The sequence below is a fragment of the Octodon degus genome, unplaced genomic scaffold (genome assembly GCF_000260255.1).
Source record: "Octodon degus isolate 3935 unplaced genomic scaffold, OctDeg1.0 scaffold00053, whole genome shotgun sequence".
Taxonomy (NCBI): Eukaryota; Metazoa; Chordata; class Mammalia; order Rodentia; family Octodontidae; genus Octodon; species Octodon degus.
In genome coordinates, this window is record NW_004524629.1 from 4,154,027 (window position 1) to 4,162,224 (window position 8,198).

The following is an 8,198-nucleotide window of genomic DNA, read 5'->3' on the forward strand; positions in this document are numbered from 1 at the left end:
AAAAAAAAAAAGAAAAGAAATCAACCAATAATAGATGCTGGAGAGACTAGAGGGAAAAAGAGACCCTTCTCCATGGTTAGTGGGAATGTAGACTGGTGCAACCACTGTGGAAATCAGTGTGGGGATTCCTCAAAAAACTAGGATTGGAGGTCTCATTCAACCCAGCTATTCTCCTTTCAGGTATCTTCCTAGAAGAATTAAAAATATCATGTGCACCCATGTTTATAGCAGCACAATTTCTAATACCTAGATCTTGGAAACAACCCAAATGCCCATTAACTGAGGAATGGATAAAAAAGATGTGGTGTTTTTATACAATAGACTACTACTTAGCCATAAAGAAGGATAAACTGGAATTTTTTATAGTTAAATGGATGCAACTCAAGACCATACTCTTGGAAAAAAAATTCATACTCTTAAGTGAAAAAACCAGATAAACCAGACTCACATGTGTAAACATTATATTGTCTCTCTAATGTGAGAAGCAGAAAGAGTAAATAAGATACAAAATGTACGTATTTAAATTTCCAGTTGCCTCTGTATTTAAAATTATATATTGTAAAATGGGAAGAAACTATTCAAAAGGAAAGAGAAACTGAGTTGTGGGAATGGAGTAAAGGATAGGAAAAATAATATATATGATAATTAAGATCACTGTACTACTAATTTCTCTTAGTTCATTGAAAAAGAAAGGTTTGTGTCAATATTGTTTAAATAATTAAATGCCTGTATCTTGTACTCTGAGCAATTTAAAGATAATAATACATGATATATTAACCATTGTTACTCCCCTATTGTTTTGTTTTAAAATTTTGCTTTACTTTTTTCCCCCTTTAAAATAAATTTTTTGGGGCCAGGGAGATGGCTCAGTGGAATAAGCGCTTCCCTGGCAAGCACAAGGGCCTGAGTTCAATCCCCAATTCTGAAAAAAAAAAAAAAAAAAAAAACAAACTTAAAATACATTTTTTTAAAAAAGAAAATATCAGTGATAAAAGCTAGGTATAGAAAGTGAGCCCCAATCACTGACCCCTACCGGTAGTTTCCAGTTGCCTCTGTATTTAACCACTCCAGTTCACGGAGGTTAAAAAAACCACAATAACAGCTATAAAAGCTCAGTAAGAGCCTTTGAATTCCTCAGCTAAAATTGTCCCTCAAACTTTGCATCTTATTAAATCTAAGACTGAAGGACTTGGGCACTAATAAGTGAAATTTGTTCTCATTAGATAAAGAACTCAGATTTTTTTTTTTTTTTTTTTTTTTCCAGAACCGGGGATTGAACTCAGGCCTTAGCACTTGCAAGGCAAGTACTTATTCTGCTGAGCCATCTCCCTGGCCCCAGCAATTCAGACCTTGTAAAGACAAAATCTTAAAAAGAAATATCAGATTTACAGATAATCTCCATCGGTAGACAGATCTAGAAGCCAGTTGATTACAATCACTATTCTAGTCCCTTAAGAACAATGTCTGGGGGGCTGGGGAGATGGCTCAGTAGGATAAGTGCTTGACTGGCAAACACAAGGATCTGAGTTCAATCCCCGGTTCAAAAAAAAAAAAAAAAAAAAAACAATGTCTGGGGCTAGGGGGATAGCTGAGTGGGTGGTGTAAACACCTGCCTGGCTAGAGAATGGACCCAAGTTCAATCCTCAGTACAGCATACTATGCTGGTCCTGGAAACTCAGGTGTGTGGTGTCAGCCCCAAATCAAGTGTGGTGGCACAGACCTGTAATCCCAGTGCTGGGGAAGCTGAGACAGGTGAATTACTATGAGTCTAACCTGCGTAGTGAGACCCTGAAACTAATTAATTAATTAATTTTTAAAAAGCAGTGTCTGAACATGGCTCTTTCCCCAGGCTGCTATTCCATTCTAGTGTTCATGCTTTGAATTGTCTATGCTTTAATCTCTTGGTGAACTTTGTTCATCCTCACTAGAGGTTGACAAACTCCAAGTGACCATGAAGAGGGACTAACAACAAATGTACCAGACTCTTTTTTCAGGGATCCACTAAAGGGATCATATAAAGGGAGCTCAAAACTGCTAAGCTGCACCGTGAGTTCTATCCAAGGCCGCTTAGTTAGCTCTCTGGAGAAGGCCTTTTACTGTGGTCCCACACACAGTGACCATTCTTTTTTTTTTTTTTTTTTTTTTTTGGCAGAACCAAGGATTGAACTCAGGCCCTTGCACTTGCCAAGGAAGCCATCTCCCTGGCCCCTTACAGTGACCATTCTGAGCTCAAAGCAGACAGATTAAAACTGCACCCATTCTTCTCTAGCTGCAGTTATGGATAGCTCTTCAGAGGGAAAATATTTTAGACAACTAAATTAGATAGAAATTAATAGGAAGTCATACAAGGACAGGCCCCAAAGGAAGTCAGTGCAGAAGATGAGAATATATCAAAACTATGGCTAGAGGCACATATGAAGTAGGCAAGGCTTCAGGATTAAAGTCAAATGGCCACACACAGGTACCTCCATAAGGGATGAATGGAAAATTTAGATTATTCTATAACTAGTACCACCCAGTCCATTAAATTCAGCTATGCATCAGACACTCAAGTGGCTGACCAGAACACCTGGATCTATCCCTTCCCAAAATGTTTCTGTTTTGGAAGTCATAGATAAGCCAAGGTTAATGATGTCAGCCATATACTCTTGCTATGTGACCTCCTTCCCTACTGGATCTGTATTAGCTAAGTGGCTATACTTGTAATGCTATGTGTTGATTATAATTTGAGCTGTATTGTGCCCACATTGTGACTTTCTTGTACAAATTACCTCTAAGAAAGGGCCTCTGTGGCACCTACTTGAGACCCCTCCTATCTTTGAGGAGTTATTCCTTTTCCCCAATAAACCTTTCCTACTCAGAAAAAAAAACAGAGAGAGAGAGAGAGAGAGAGAGGGAGAGGAAAGAATGAAGTAAGGAAAAGAAAGAAAAGAAAAGGAAGGAAGGAGAAAGAAAGAAAGAAAGAAAGAAAGAAAGAAAGAAAGAAAGAAAGAAAAAAGAAAGAAAGAGAAAGAAAGGAAGGAAGGAAGGAAGGAAGGAAGGAAGGAAGGAAGGAAGGAAAAGAAAGTGGATGAGACAGTTCTAGGTCTGGGCCACGAAAATCTCAGGACTAATCTGGAACATTTGATACCAAAAAGAAAGGAAGCATACATAAGTGGACAAGAAATATGAAAAAGACACAGATGCAGGGGCTGGGGAGATGGCTCAGTAGAATAAGGACTTGCCTGGCAAGTGCAAGGGCCTGAGTTCAATTCCCGATTCCACCAAAAAAAAAAAAAAAAAAAAAAGGGCTGGTGAGATGGCTCAGTGGTCTAAAGCACCTACTTAGAACAAGCTTCGCAAAGCACAGGGACCACGGTTCAATTCCCCAGCACCACAGGTCAGCCAGCCCCGCCCCCTGGTGGGCTGAGCTGACAACACACACACACACACACACGCACACGCACATAAATAAATAAATAAAATAAAAGTACATTTTAAAAAATAATAAAAATTAAAAAAAAAAAGATACAGGCACAGCTCAAATGGGGGTGTAACTACCCAAATATGGAATAATTTGAACAGCAAATAATAATAAAGTTTCTATCCTATTAAATAAAACAGGAGTTCATAAATATACACTGATTAGATAGATAACTCTGTGTAAGATGACTAACAAATGTAAAAGGAATAATGAAACTTCTAATTGCCATTCATCATAGGGAATAAGATATTTACCCAGCCTCAATTCCCCCTCAAAAGAGTTGTTACTTTCAAAAGGAAAGAGTTTGTTTATTTATTTATTTATTTATTTATTTTGCCATCAGGTATTATTAGCATCACTGTGGGAAAAACCGACACAGGTGTGGACCCTGCAGTAATAGGAGCTCAGTTCTGTTCTGGGACAACTTTCCCAAAGGCCATGGCCTTAATCTCATCATGTGGAAAGAAACATCAGACAAGCCTAACTAATGTGTAATGTAAAAATAACCAAGAAACTCTGCAGGATTTGTTTTTTTTTTTTGTTTTGTTTTTTGTTTTTTGTTTTTTGTTTTTTGTTTTTTGTTTTCAGAACCAGGGATTGAACTCAGGCCCTTGCACTTGCCAGGCAAGTGCTTATTCAACTAAGCTATCTCCCTGGCCCTGCCTCTGCAGGATTGAAGGAAACTAAAGAGATGTAACAGCTAAGTACAATGTGTGGCCCTGGCTGGACCCTTTTGCATTGGAGGATGTAACTGAAAGAGTTGGCAGAACGTGACAGCGTCTCTGGCTGAGGAGCAAGTGGGAGCTCCTGGTACCATTCCTGAGATCCTTCTGTAAGTTTGAAACCATTTCAAAGTAAAATGTAAAAAGAAGCAAATCACAAACAGGAAAGCCAGGTAAGTGTGTGATCAATAATTAGATGCAGGAATATGACAGCACGCTCAAGTAATTTCTTCTCTGTGATAAAGGAATGAAAGAAAAGCTCCTAAATTAAAGGACAAGAAAGGAAAGAATGACTGTAAAACATCAGTATTTCCTGCAAAAGCCGTTAGTGAAAATATATCAGGAAATACATATATATATATATATATATATATATATATATATTATGAGCAAAAACTGTGACAGAAACAGGTCAATCAGAAGAGGCAGGCTTCCTCAGGTTTGTGTGATTATTGCTACTCCTCAAAAACAGCTATGTAGTAATCAAATAGAGTTACATGCAGCCTAAAATCCAGTGCGAAATATAGTGTTATCAGCCCAAATTCACAGGACAGTCTCAGAAGGGGTTTCAGTACCTAAATTTAACCATCTAGAACTTTTAAATTTTTTTTGGAGAATGGTCCCACTTGACCTTTTCAAATAAAGGAAAGACTACACTTAATAGGTAGTCTGTACTTCATTGTAAAGATAGAAGGCACACCATGCCCTTAGCTAAGCAAATCTCCAGAGAAGCAGCTTTATTTTAGCATTGAACAATATACTGCAGAGACCTGGCTCTTGGCAAATTTATTTCATGCAATTGGTCATGTGCAAGCATACTGATCAAGGAGCTTATGAACAGGTAACTTATGCATTAACTTAAGTTTGTACTGTTAAAATAAATATGTATGGGCTGGCCAAATAGCTCAGGGGATTAAAGTGCCTACAAGCAGGTACAGGGGCCAGGAGTTCAATCCCCAAGCCTGCCATTCTGGCCCCACCCCTGGGGTGCGCTGAGACAGCAGTTGAGACTGGGCGTGGTGGCTCGTGCCTGTCATCCCATCTCTTGGGAGGCTGTAACAGGTGGGTCACTACAAGTCTGATCTAGTAGTGAGACCATGAACACCCTGTAGACCCTTCCCTAAAAAAATACAAAAAATAAATAAATAGGGCCGGGGAGATGGCTCAGTGTAATAAGCACTTCTCCAGCAAGTGCAAGAGCCTGGGTTCAATCCCTGGTTCCGCAAAAAAAAAAAAAATATAGATATAGATATAGATATAGATATAGATATAGATAGATATAGATATAAATAAATAAATAAAATAAACATGTGTGATCCAGATGTAGTGAACCCAGCTGAACTGATTTAGTGTGGTACTGGGTGTAGAGGGCCCTCCTGAGGATTATTGCCGACAGCACAAAAAGGAGAACTGGAGAACTGAGGACTGTTGGTTCTCCTGAAGCTGTTGCCACTATTGGGGTTGTTAGTTCTCCTGGGGGAGCTTGTCATGCCGTCTTTCCTATATGAACTCGACTGTTCTCATTGTTGGATGATCTGGGGACCTTGTTATCTCTCAGAACAGTTGCAGTTCATTTTGCGGGAGCTCTGGGCCTCACTTTGGGCATTACTTCCCGGTGCCAGAAAGAAAGACGGTGCAGTGCTCAGTCTCCCGGAGAAGCTCGTCATGCTGACTTTCCTAATGGGAACTCAGGTATGGTCCTCTCTGGAAGAGCTCGGGACCTCCCTATCACTACAGATGTCTGTGATACTTTTGGGGGGTGGGCTCTGATTCTTACTTTGAGGATCGCTTCTGGCTCCAGTGCAGATCCCTCAGCCTGCTGGCACAGATCCTTCATCCCACTGGCACAGACCTTCTACCTTTTATCACTGACCTTTGGGCTTTCCCAGAGCAGATCTGTGAATATTATGTCACCTTGTCTCTAAAAATAATGATATGATCCCTTTCATTTGATTTTTTTTTTTTTTTTTATTTTTTTTGTGGCTCACTCAGCCCACCCTGGGGGTTGGGCTGGTGCAGCATGTGGTACCAGGGATCAAAATGCGCCCCCTGTGCTTGCCTGTCTAAGCTGAGCTATCTCACTGGCACCAGTCATTTTATCTTTTTTTTTTTTTTAATTTTATTTATTTATATTGGGGGGGGCAGCTCAGCCCACCAGGGGGCGGGGCTGGCTGGCATGTGGTGATGGGGGATTGAACCGCGGTCCTTGTGCTTTGCTCGGCTTGTTCTAAGTAGGTGCTTTAGACCACTGAGCCATCTCACCAGCCCCAGTCATTTGATCTTGACAGCAGCTCTTAGCAGGAAGGAAGCTATAACCACTAGTCCAGTTTTACAAATAAAATCTGTGGTGGACTGACAACTGGTGATCAACTTGCACAGATTTTCTAGCTTTTAGCACTGACCTTCAGTCCTTCCCAGTACAGATCTGTGAAACAGACTTACATGGGACATTGCTGTGGGCTCTAGGCTTCCAGTTGGACTCACACAGGACACAGCCTCAGGATCCAGGCCCTCAGCCGGATTCAGTGGGTCTGTAGTGTGTGGACAGATTTCCTGCACTACTTTGTACTTGACTCTGTGAATGATTACTATAAAATAATCCTATAAATTATGTGTCGTGTTTTAAATTGTTTCCCCTGTAAATGTTGACTATAACAATATCTAAGCAAAGTAAACTACTTTCCCAAAGTAGTTGCTTAGCCTGTGTTGGTGGTATAGTGGTGAGCATAGCTTCCTTCCAAAGTAGATGCTTAGATATTGGCAGAGCTTGAACTCAGCATGGATGCTGTATGTATAGAATGTCTATAATTTCATTCCATTGGGTTCACTCAATAGAGCCACAAAATGAATATTAAGCCATCGCTCTAATCTCAAGCTGTACTTCACCTTGTATGTATAACTTGAGAACTCATTCATTCACAACAGCTAATATAAAATCCTCCTGTGATTCATTTCTTTTTCTTTTTTTTAGAACCAGGGATTGAACTCAGGCCCTTGCGGTTGCCAGGCAAGCACTTGTTCTACTGAACTATCTCCCTGGCCCCCTGTGGTTCATTTCTAAAACATTTAACTTTCATTAAAAGCATTAAATTGGTCTTAGGGCTTTTGTTGTTGTTGTTGTTGTTTTCTTTTCTTGGTTGGTGGTGCTGCAAGTTGAACCCCAGGCCTTAACCCTGAGCAACTTTCCCAGCTCTTTTTTTTTTTTTTTTTTTTTTTTTGAGAAAGGGTCTCACTAAGTGGCTACATTGCCAGGGCAAGGCTTGAATTTGCCACCCTCTTGCCTCAGCCTCCCAGAGTGCTAGGGTACCAGGCCTGGGTCACCAGCCCCTGCCAGAATGTTTGCTATTGATCATGATACAGAAATGGAAGCACAAACTTTCTTCCATAACCTGCACATGCACACCTCTCAGTATTTGTTCACTGGCTGCTACTCTATTCAGATTGATGTTTGAGATGTGGGGAATCACACGAGGCCATGGCCCAGAATCTGGGACAGTAAGTCTGATTACCTCTGCTTGGACAGAAATCAAAATCAGCACTCATAAAATAAGTTCCAGACAGTTTCAGAAAACAATATTTTTAAAAAACGTTTTCTAGAACGCTTCACTGATATGGCACCAAACCTGAAAGACAATTCAGTGAACTTGCCTCACGGTTTAAAAAAGCATCATAGGGGGCTGGGGATATGGCTCAGTGGAAAAAGCGCTTCTCTGGCAAGCTAAGGGCCTGAGTTCAATCCCCGGTTCTGCAAAAAATAAAATAAAATAAAAAATAAAAAAGCATCATCTAATTCTTAACGCTAGCCAAGTCTAACTCTGATAGCTTTCACATGTTTTAAATATGGTCTAAGTAGGCATAATGGGAGAGTCAGATGAGGCTATGTCACTGCTTGGTCTTTAAAAGTCAATGAGCCGGGGCCTGGCCCTAGCTCAGGCCTTTAAGTGGCTGCTTCCACAAAGCTGTCAGCCTCAGGTTGCTGGAGTTCGAACCTCACACCTCTCCAGCTGGCCAAA